Source organism: Tachyglossus aculeatus (genome assembly GCF_015852505.1).
Source record: "Tachyglossus aculeatus isolate mTacAcu1 chromosome 12 unlocalized genomic scaffold, mTacAcu1.pri SUPER_6_unloc_2, whole genome shotgun sequence".
Lineage (NCBI taxonomy): Eukaryota > Metazoa > Chordata > Mammalia > Monotremata > Tachyglossidae > Tachyglossus > Tachyglossus aculeatus.
Genome location: NW_024044829.1, coordinates 3,014,480 through 3,025,977, shown reverse-complemented (window position 1 = coordinate 3,025,977; position 11,498 = coordinate 3,014,480).

The following is an 11,498-nucleotide window of genomic DNA, read 5'->3' as shown; positions in this document are numbered from 1 at the left end:
TGACCTCGTTCTTTGGTTGGCGGTTCGGTTATCCGCAGGTTATTTTCCTTGGTCAGGAGGGATTTACTCCCAGGACATTGTTGAATGTAGGTCCTTTTAAGCATCAGATTTAAGCTACTCAGAACCTGTGAGGAGAGACCTGGAACACAAGTCAGCACATTGACTCCTGGGGAAAGGGCCCTGGTACCTAACACTTGTTGGAAGGTCCCAGGGACTTGGCTCAGCACCCCACCACTTATAGGGAGGATCATGGACTTGAATCAGCATCCTGGAATTTAGGAGGAGAAACATGGCACCTGAATCAACACCCCAGTGCCTATGGGCCTGGATCCCAGGACCTTATTCACCACCCCAGCATTTGTAGTGAGGGGCCTGCTACCTGCTCCAGCATCTTAGGCTTCTATGCTGATGGCCACAGTACCTGGGCTATCACCAAAGCATCTGTAGAGATGGTGCTAGACCTTGAATCAGCATCCCAGCACTACAAACCAAGGTCCTGGGCCTCAGGTAAATTCCCTGGCACACGTGGGCAGAATCCTGGGATTACCGCCTGAGACGTGTACGTAGCATGTGGGGCGGCATAATCCATGCGGAGAGGCTTCAGACCTGAGTCGGTATCCTGGACAACTTCAGAATCTAGATGTACACCCCAGCATCAGTGATATGGCCGGTATGATACACTGGCCCACTGGAGCAAAGCCCTGGGATTTGGGTCAGCACATAGGCACAAGTGAGTAGGGGGTTTATGAACTCTATCAACATACAAAGGAGTGTGGGAAGAGACGAAGGACCTGATTCCCTACGCCTGGTACCTGTGGGAAGAGCCCTAGACCTTCGGGCAATACTCCAGAACTTGTAGAGAGGGTCCTTAGACCCAGTTCAGCACCCTAGCGTCAAGGTGGAATTACCTGGGACCTACGTCAGTACAGTGACTCCTGTGAGCCGAGCCCTAAGTCCTAGGTTAGCAGCTTGGAGTATCTAGGGAGGCCTTGACCTGCTTTAAGAACCGGAAACCATGGTCAGATCTTTGGCACCTATGATATGGGTTATGGTTCAGGCTCGTGGTAACTTGGAGGCGAGCCTTAGGAACTAGGTCAGAGCCTCCATATTATCTTAGAACCAATAGGGAGGAGCTGGGGACCTGGGCCAGTGGCCCAGGAACTGCACGACAGGCCTTAGGACCTCTGTCAGCATCCCAGCAACCTTAGGGATGGTTCTGGGTTTATAAATCACTGCAATCCCATAAGGGACCGGGGAGATTTGGGACCTGGTTCTACACACCTATGTATTGACCCCTGGGATCTGGTGAGCACTCCACGACCTACGATGAAGGTCCTGGGCTTGGGCCAGCATCCCAGCACCTATGGGAAGATTCGGGGTCTTGGGCCAGCAAGCCAGGAGTGGTAGGAAGGGACCAAAGACCTTGTACAGACCACAGCTCTAACAGGGCCAGGGACATGAAGCAGCATGGGCTTGGGAGTCAGAAGATTATGGATTCCAATCTTTTCCTTTCCAAACTCCTAGAACTAGTCATCTACACTCGCTGCCTCGAATTCCTGAACGTCAACGCTCTCCTAGACCCCCTCCAATCTGGCTTTGGTACCTATACTCCACCAAAACCACCCCTCTCAAAGGTCACCAATTACCTCCTCTTACCAAATCCAATAGCTCCTACTCTGTCCTAATCCTCCTCGACCTCTCAGCTGCCTTTGACAATGTGGACCACCCCTTCTCCTCAACACGTTATCCAACCTTGGCTTCACAGACTTCCCTCCTGGTTCTCCTCTTATCTCTCTGGCCGTTCATTCTCAATGTCCTTCTCGGGCTCCTCCTGCCCCTCCCATCTTCTTACTGTAGGGGGTTCTAAAGGGTCAGCTCTTGGTTACCTTCTGTTCTCCATCTATACTCACTCCCCTGGTGAACACATTCTCTCCCACGCCTTCAGCTATCATTTCTACGCAGATGACACCTAAATCCATATATCCTCCCCTGTTCTCTCTCCCTCCCTCCAGGCGCATATCACCTTCTACCATCAGGACATCTCCACCTGGATGTCTGCCCGCCACCTAAAACTCAATATGTTCAGGACTGAGCTCCTTATCTTCCCTCCCAACACTTGTTCTCTCCCTGACTTTCCCATCATGGTGGATGGCACTACCACCCTTTCCGTCACCTTGTTGTCATCCTTGACTCTGCTCTCTCATTCACCCCACACATTCATTCCGTCATCAAAACCTGCCTGTCTCACTTCCACAACATCGCAAATATCCTCCCTGTCCTCTCCATCCAAACCGCTACCTTGCTGGTTCAATCTCTCATCCTATCCCAACAGTATTACGACATCATCCTCCTTTCTCATCTCCCATCTTCCTGTTTCTCCCCGCTTCAGTCTATACTTCACTCTGCTGCCCGGATTATCTTTGTACAGAAACACTCTGGGCATGTCACTCCCCTCCTCAAAACTCTCCAGTGGTTGCCTATCAACCTTCGCATGAAGGATAAACTGCTCACTTCAAAGTTTCAATGTTCTCTATCACCTGCCCCCTCCTACCTCGCCTCCTTTTCCTCCTTCTACAGCCCAGCCTACACATTCCGCTCTTCTGCCGCTAACCTCCTTACTGTGCCTCGTTCTCGCCTGTTCCGCCATCGACCCCTGGTCTGAAATGCCTCTGGCCTGGAATGCCCTCCCTCCACACATCCGACAAGCTAGCTCTCTTCCCCCTTTCAAAGCCCTACTGAGAGCTCACCTTCTCCGGGAGGACTTCTCAGACTGAGCCCCCCCCCCCCTCCCTTTATCCTCTGCTCCTCCTCCCCTCACCGTCAACTCCTCTCCCTCCGTCTGCCCTATCCCTTCCCCTCCCCACTACTCAGGGGAGCGTCTTAGGTTCTTCAACTACAACTAAAACTTAGTGAGGGTCCTCTGGCTCCTAGGAAGAAAGCCCTGATGTTAAGACAACTCTCGTTCCTCATGACCCTATCAATCAATTATATTTATTGAGAATAACTGCTTAGTAAGTGCTTGGGAGAATGTCCACAATGAAATTACAGTCTAAAGGGGGAAACAGACATTAATAGAAAATTAATAAATTAGTAACTGGTATGTACATAGGTGCTGTGGGATTTGGGGGGGTACTTAAAGGAAGTAAATCCCTTGTGGCGTCAACACTCTACTAAGCACTCTACTAGATACAAGATAGTCAGGTCCCACTTGAAACTCACAGTCTAAGTAGGAGGGAGAACAAGAATTGAATCCACACTTTGCAGATGAGGGAACTGCGGCATTAACCCAAGGTCATATAGCAAACAGGTAGCAGAGCTAGGATTAGAATCCAGGTCTTCTGACATTCACGCCAATACACTTTTCACTAGGCTATACTGCTTCTCCAAATCAAATGCAAGAGCCAGGTTCAGGTTTATCTCTCCTCCTAGTCACATCCTGAAAACTCATGCCATCCACCCATTCCTCACCATAGTTCCACCAATTACCACTCTTTGTTCATCATACCCTGATACCCACTACAGGATGCGCCCATTCCTTGAAGAAGTTGTCTCAGAGCCTCCCCAAGATCCAGGCCTAGTCCCCTGTACCTTGGAGGATCTCTTTTCCTCCTATTCAAGGTGAATCCCACTCCAAAATCTGTCTCTCTACCTATATATCTATCCACCTATCTACCATCCATCTAATACATTTATGTTCATGTATATTATATCTCTCATATGAATCAATGCCGTATCATGGCAGGAGAGTTTGATAGATATTTTCTTGCCAGGGTTATTGTAATGGGAAGGTCTAAGTCAAAGCATCAGACAAAGTTGATTCATTTGTCCTGTCAAGGAATAACTAGGAAGATTCTTCAGACATGCGTAGGCTGACCGCACACCCTGATGAGCCGAGACCAGCCCGGGTTCTTAGAGGTCGTCCCAACGGATTCAAGGAACGTATTCCCGTGTCCTGGAATTTGGACCGCCTTCGCTGGGCTGGTTTTTAAGCCTCCCCTTGACCAGTTGTTGTTGCTCCCTTGATATATCTGCTCTTCCTGTCTGTGACCCTCGAGACAGCTGAGTCAGCCTCAGAAGAGAAGCTGGAGGAGAAAGAAAAAGAGGACTATTTGAGGACCCCCTCACCTCCATTTTTCTCCTGATCTCTGACCCTGTACCCCCCTTCCCCCTTGTCTGGCAGCTCTGTCCGTGCTCCGGAATGGAATAGGTGGGCTGCCTGGATCACAGCCTCCCCGGTGCGGAAAATATCAGGGGAGTTGGGACGGGCCTCTCTCCCCTCTGTGGCTGCCTGGGTGCCCAGAGAGGACTAGGATAAAGGTAAGAGGGGACACGGGGTGTGCACGAGTGCACATACTTATGCATGCGAGCACTCTGGGTGTGCACTCGTGAACACTAAGCTCCTTGGGGACAGGGGACGGTTCTACAACTCTGTTGTATTATACTTTGCGTCACACCTAGTTCAGGGCTCTGCACACAGTAAGCTCTCTGTGCATACCATTAATTGATCATTGAATACCTGCTGTATGCAGAGAATTGTGATATGCGCTCTGGGAGGATGCAAACGCGATGAAAGATGTTGTTCTTGCAGTTGAGGGGCACACAGTCCATGTTGGACTATTGATGTGTATATAATTATAATTCTATTTTTATTGATGCCTGTTTATTTGTTTTGATGTCTGTCTCCCCCTTCTAGACTGTAATGATAATAATAATAATGGCATTTATTAAGCGCTTACCATGTGCAATGCACTTTTCTAAGCGCTGAGGAGGTTACAAAGTGATCAAGTTGTCCTACGGGGGGCTCACAGTTTTCACCCTCATTTTCCAGATCAGGTAACTGAGGCCCAGAGAAGTGGAGTGACTTGCCCGGGGTAACGCAGCTGACAGGTGGCGGAGTCAGGATATGAACCCATGACCTCTGACTCCCAAGCCAGGGCTATTACCACTGAGCCACGCTGCTTCTCGCTGTAGGCCTGGTGTAGGCAGGGATTGTCTCTATTGCTGAATTGTGCCTTCCAAGGGCTTATTACAGTGCTCTGCACACAGTAAGCGCTCAATAAATATGATTGTATGACGTTGAGGTGTATGTGCTTACACAGGAGAGACCGAGGATGGTTTGAGGGGGATGTCTCTCCTGTTTCCAGTGGCTTGCCCCCAGAGAAACCCCACCCACTGATACTGTGTATGCAGAAAAAAATTAAGGCGAGATTCTGTTCACTAATCTTGCTTCCCTTTGTTTAATTTACTAATAATCCAGGAGGTTGACAGCAATCTTACAAATAATTTATTAGTGGTTTGCAGTGTTTTAAAAATGCAAATGTTTAACTTCAGAAGTTTCCCATCGGTAGAAAGGAATTTGACTTCCCTCATTTCTTTGTATCAGTTTAGGCCCTAGCAGTCTGCATATACCAGGTTTCACTCTTTTTAGAGATAATGTCTTTCTCTCTTCCCTTTTGAGGCACCATTTCGTGGTTTAATGGAAAGATCACAGGCTTGGGAGTCAGAGGTCATGGGTTCTAATGTTGGCTCCAACACTTGTCAACTGTGTGACTTTGGGCAAGTCACTTAACATTTCTGTGCCTCAGTTACCTCATCTGTAAAAGAGGGATTAAGACTGTGAGCCCCATGTGGGACAACCTGATTACCTTGTATCTACCCCAACGCTTAGAGCAGTGCTTGGCACATAGTAAGCGCTTAGCAAATACCATAATTATTATGATAATTTCATTATATCTGTGTCTTCCCCAAGGATGGAAGGGGACAACAGATTTAAAAACCTGGTTCCGTTGTTTATCAATCAATCAATCAATCAATCGTATTTATTGAGCGCTTACTGTGTGCAGAGCACCGTACTAAGCGCTTGGGAAGTACAAGTTGGCAACATATAGAGACTGTCCCGACCCAACAGTGGGCTCACAGTCTAGAAGGGGGAGACAGACAACAAAACAAAGCATATTAACAAAATAAAATAAATAGAATAGATATGTACAAGTAAGATAAATCGAGTAAGAAATATGTACAAACATATATACATACATACAGGTGCTGTGGGGAAGGGAAGGAGGTAAGGCTGGGGAGATGGAGAGGGGGAGGAGGGGGAGAGGAAGGAGGGGGCTCAGTCTCGGAAGGCCTCCTGGAGGAGGTGACCTCTTAGTAGGGCCTTGAAGGGAGGAAGAGAGCTAGCTTGGCGGATGTTGGGAGGGAGGGCATTCCAGGCCAGGGGGAGGACGTGGGCCGGGGGTCGACGGCGGGACAGGCAAGAACGAGGCACGGTGAGGAAATTAGCGCAGAGGAGCGGAGGGTGCGGACTGGGCTGTAGAAGGAGAGAAGGGAAGTGAGTTAGGAGGGGGCGAGGTGATGGAGAGCCTTGAAGCCGAGGGTGAGGAGGTTCTGCCTAATGTGTAAGTTGATTGGTAGCCGCTAGAGATTTTTGAGGAGGAGAGTAACATGTTCAGAGAGTTTCTGGATAAAGACAATCCGGGCAGCGGCGTGAAGTATGGATTGAAGTGAGGAGAGACAAGAGGATGGGAGATCGGAGATGAGGCTGATGCAGTAGTCCAGACGGGATAGGATGAGAGCTTGAGCAAACAGGGTAGCGGTTTGGATGGAGAGGAAAGGGCAGATCTTGGCAATGTTACGGAGCTGAAACCTGCAGGTTTTGGTGATGGCTTGGATCTGAGGGGTGAACGAGAGAGCGGAGTCGAGGATGACACGAAGGTTGCGGGCCTGTGAGACGGGAAGGATGGTAGTGCCGTCAACAGTGATGGGAAAGTTAGGGAGAGGGCAGGGTTTGGGAGGGAAGACAAGGAGTTCAGTCATGGACATGTTGAGCTTTAAGTGGCTGGCTGACATCCGGATGGAGATGTCCTGAAGGCAGGAGGAGATGCAAGCCTGGAGGGAGGGGGAGAGAGCAGGGACAGAGATGTAGATTTGGGTGTCATCAGCGTAGAGATGATAGTTGAAGCCGTGGGGGCGAATGAGGTCACCAAGAGAGTGAGTTTAGATCGAGAACAGAAGGAGACCGAGAACTGAACCTTGGGGAACCCCCACAGTAAGGGGATAGGAGGGGGAGGAGGAGACTGCAAGAGAGACTGAGAATGAACAACCGGAGAGATAAGAGGAGAACCAGGAGAGGATGGAGTCTGTGAAGCCAAGGTCGGATAGCGCGTTGAGGAGAAAGGGGTGGTCCACAGTGTCGAAGGCAGCTGAGAGGTCGAGGAGGACTAGGATAGAGTAGGAGCCGTTGGATTTGGCAAGCAGGAGTTCATTGTTGACCTTTGAGAGGGCGGGTTCTGTGGAATGTGGGGACGGAAGCCAGACTGGAGGGGGTCTAGGAGAGAGTTGGTGCTGAGGAATTCGAGGCAGCGCATGTAGAAGACTCGCTCAAGGAGTTTGGAAAGGAATGGTAGGAGGGAGTTGGGGCGATAACTAGAAGGTGAGGTGGGGTCAAGAGAGGGTTCCTTTTCAGCTTTACCTTTTTATCATTCAAAGTAAATATTAATGAATTGTTTGTGGATCAACCATTGACCCCATAGCCTTAATTGTGAATTCGAGGACAGGCGTTCTATTAACAGAAGGAATCAGATTAACTGCCTCAGAAAACAGAAACTGTTTAGAAGAATAAATGAACGAAACTGTTATGGCATTTGTTGAACACCTACTATGTGTCAAGCGCTGTTTTAAGCTCTGGGGCAGATACAAGTTAATCAGGTTAGACACAGTCCCCGTGTCACAGTCCAAATAGGAAGGAGAACAGGCATACTGTGTGCAGAGCACTGTACTAAGCGCTTGGGAAGTACAAGCCGGCAACACATAGAGACAGTCCCTACCCAACAGCGGGCTCACAGTCTAGAAGGGGGAGACAGAGAACAAAACCAAACATACTAACAAAATAAAATAAATAGAATAGATATGTACAAGTAAGATAAATAAATAAATAGAGTAATAAATGTGTACAAACATATATACATATATACAGGTGCGGATCTTGACAATGTTGCGGAGCTGAGACCGGCAGGTTTTGGTGACGGCTTGGATGTGAAGGGTGAACGAAAGAGCGGAGCGGAGAATGACACCAAGGTTGCAGGCTTGTGAGACGGGAAGGATGGTAGTGCCGTCAACAGAGATGGGAAAGTCAGGGAGAGGGCAGAGTTTGGGAGGGAAAATAAGGAGTTCAGTCTTGAACATGTTGAGTTTTAGGTGGCAGGCATCTGCCTCTCCCCATTCCAGTCCAAACTTCACTCCGCTGCCCGGATCATCTTTCTAGAGAAACATTCAGGACATGTCACCCCTTTCCTCAAAATTCTCTAGTGGTTCATTCATTCATTCACATTCATTCAATCGTATTAATTGAGCGCTAACTGTGTGCAGAGCACTGTACTAAGCGCTAGGGACGTACAAGTTGGCAACATGTAGAGACGGTACCTACCCAATAACGGGCTCAAAGTCTAGAATTGGGATACAGACAACAAAACAAAACATGTGGACAGATGTCAAGTCATCAGAATAAACAGATGTAAAGCTAGATGCACATCATTAACCAAATAAATAGAATAGTAAATATGTACAAGTAAAATAAATAAACAAATCTGTATAAACGTATATACAGGTGCTGTTGGGAGGGGAAGGAGGTAAGACCTTGGCATGGGGAGGAGGAGAGGATAAAGGGGTCTTGGTCTGGGAAGGGCTCCTGGAGGAGGTGAGCTCTCAGTAGGACTTTGAAGGGAGGAAGAGAGCTATCTTGGTGGATGTGCCGAGGGAGGGCATTCCAGGCCAGGGTAAGGACATGGGCCGGGGGTCGACGGAGGGACAAGTGAGAACGAGGTACAGTGATAAGGTTAGCGGCAGAAGAGTGGAGGGTGCGGGCTGGGCTGTAAAAGGTGAGAAGGGAGGTGAGGTAGGTAAGAGCGAGGTGATGGAGAGCCTTGAAGCCGAGAATGAGGAGTTTTTGCTTGATGCGTAGGTTGACAGGCAGTTATTGGAGATTTTTGAGAAGGGGAGTAACATACCCAGAGTGTTCCTCCACAAAGATAATCCGGGCAGCAGATTGAAGTATAGACTGAAGTGGGGAGAGATAGGAGGATGGGAAATCAGAGAGTAGTCTGATGCATTAATCCATTCGGGATAGGATGAGAGATTGAACCAGCAAGGTCTGGTTTGAATGGAGAGGAAAGGGCGGATCCTGGCAATGTTTTGGAGGTGAAACCGGAAGGTTTTGGTGACGGATTGGATGTGTGGGGTGAACGAGAGATCAGAGTCGAGGATGACACCAAGGGTGCGGGCTTGTGAGACGGGAAGGATTGTAGTGCCATCTACAGGGACAGAAATGTCAGGGAGAGGGCAGGATTTGGGAGGGAAGATATGGAGTTCAGTCTTGGACATACTGAATTTTAGATGGCGGGCAGACATCCAGATGTAGATGTCCTGAAGGCAGAAGGAGACCCGAGCCTGAAGGGAGGGAGAGAGGGCAGGAGCAGAGATGTAGATATGGGTGTCATCAGCGTATAGATGATAGTTGAAGCCGTGGGAGCGAATGACTTCACCAAGGGAGTGAGTGTAGATAGAGAACAGAAGGGGACCAAGAACTGACCCTTGAGGAACCCCTACAGTAATGGGATGTGACGGGGAGGAGGAGCCCGTAAAGCGATTGAGAATGAGCGACCGGAGAGATGAGGAGAACCAGGAGAGGACAGAGTCTGTGAAGCCAAGGTTGGATAGCGTGTTGAGGAGAAGGGGGTGGTCCACCGTGTCGAAGGCAGCTGAGAGGTAGAGGAGGGCTAGGATGGAGTAGGAGCCGTTGGATCTGGCAAGCAGGCGGTCATTGGTGACCTTTGAGAGGGCAGTTTCGGTGGAGTGTAGGGGACGGAAGCCAGCTTGGAGGGGGTCAAGGAAAGAGTTGGTCTTGCGGAATTCTAGGCAGCGCGTGTAGACTGCTCGGTCTAGGAGTCTGGAAAGGAAGGGTAGGAGGGAGATAGGGCAATAACTAGAAAGGGAGGTGGGGTCAGGAGAGCGTCTTTTAAGGATGGGGAAGACGTGGGCGTGTTCGAAGGCAGAGGGGAAGGAACCAGTTGGGCGTGAGCGGTTGAAGATGGAATTTAAGGAGGGGAGGAGGGAAGGGGCGAGAGATTTCATAAGATGAGAGGGAATGGGGTCTGAAGCACAGATGGATGGAGTAGCACTTCATAGGAGGGAGGAGATCTCATTTGAAGATACTGCTGGGAAATATGGGAGAGTAGTGGAGAGGGTTGAGAGCTGGGGGGATGGAGAAGGGGGAGGGGTGACTTTGGGGAGCTCAGACCTGATGAAATTTATTTTACTAGTTGCCTCTCCACTCAGGCACAAACTCCTCACTATTGACTTTAAAACTCTCCATCACCTTTCCCCCTCCTGCCTCACCTCGCTTCTCTCCTTCTACAACCCAGCCTGCACACTCCGCTCCTCTGGTGCTAACCTTCTCACTGTGCCTTGATCTCTCCTCTCTTGCCGCTGTTCCCAGGCCCACGTCCTGCCTCTGGCCTGGAGCACCCTCCCTTCTCAAATCCAACAGACAACTACTCCCCCACGCCGTTCAATGCCTTATTGAAGATGCAACTCCTCCATAAGGTCTTCTCAGACTAAACCTACTTTTTCTCATGTCCCACTCCCTTCCACACCATCCTGACATGCTCCCTTTGCTCTCGCTCCACCAGTCCCATAGCACTAGTGTATATCTGTAATTTAATTTATTTATATCGATATTTGTTTATTTGTATTTATGGCTGTCTTCACCCCTGTACACCGTGAGATCGTTGTGGGACAGGAGTGTTACTCTTTGTTGTTATATTGTACTTTCCCCAGAGCTTTGTACAGTGCTCTGCACACAGTAAGCGCTTAATAAATTTGATTGAATGAATGAATAAGGTTTTGAATGTGTGCCAAAGTGAATATGGGCACTGGCCATCTCAAGGTCAAAATGCTACCTGACAACTTCTCTGGCTGGGAAACGCGGAGGGGTGGGGCCTGGGGGGGACGCCGAAAGATAGGTGTCCTTCACATCTTGCCGACCAAATAAGGTATGGAGGATGGAAGAGACGGAGGTTGAGCAAGAGGAGGACGGAAGCCTGGACGGCCCAAGCAACAGGTAATAAATACATATCGCCTCTGACCTCCTGGGCAGCGGATTGAGGCGTGCAGCAGCATCCCACGTGTCTTCCCTACTACGAGAACCAGGCGCCCGCTCTACAAGCAGAACTGGCGCACTGAGAAAGGGTACGTGAAATGGGTGAGTGTCTCGCTGAATGTTCAGGTGCTTCAGTAAGGGCGGGTAATGCATAATGGATTCCTCCCGAGTGGGAAGTGCTCGTGGGTGGGAGCTAGCCGCCTCACCACGTGCAAACAAACCTTAAATGAATTCCTCCTGGATGGGATCTGAGGTTTTTTGCCATGCGCGACTAACACATAAATATATTCCTCCCGATACAGAAGCTCTAACATCATTAAATAATCACATTCCTCCCGAA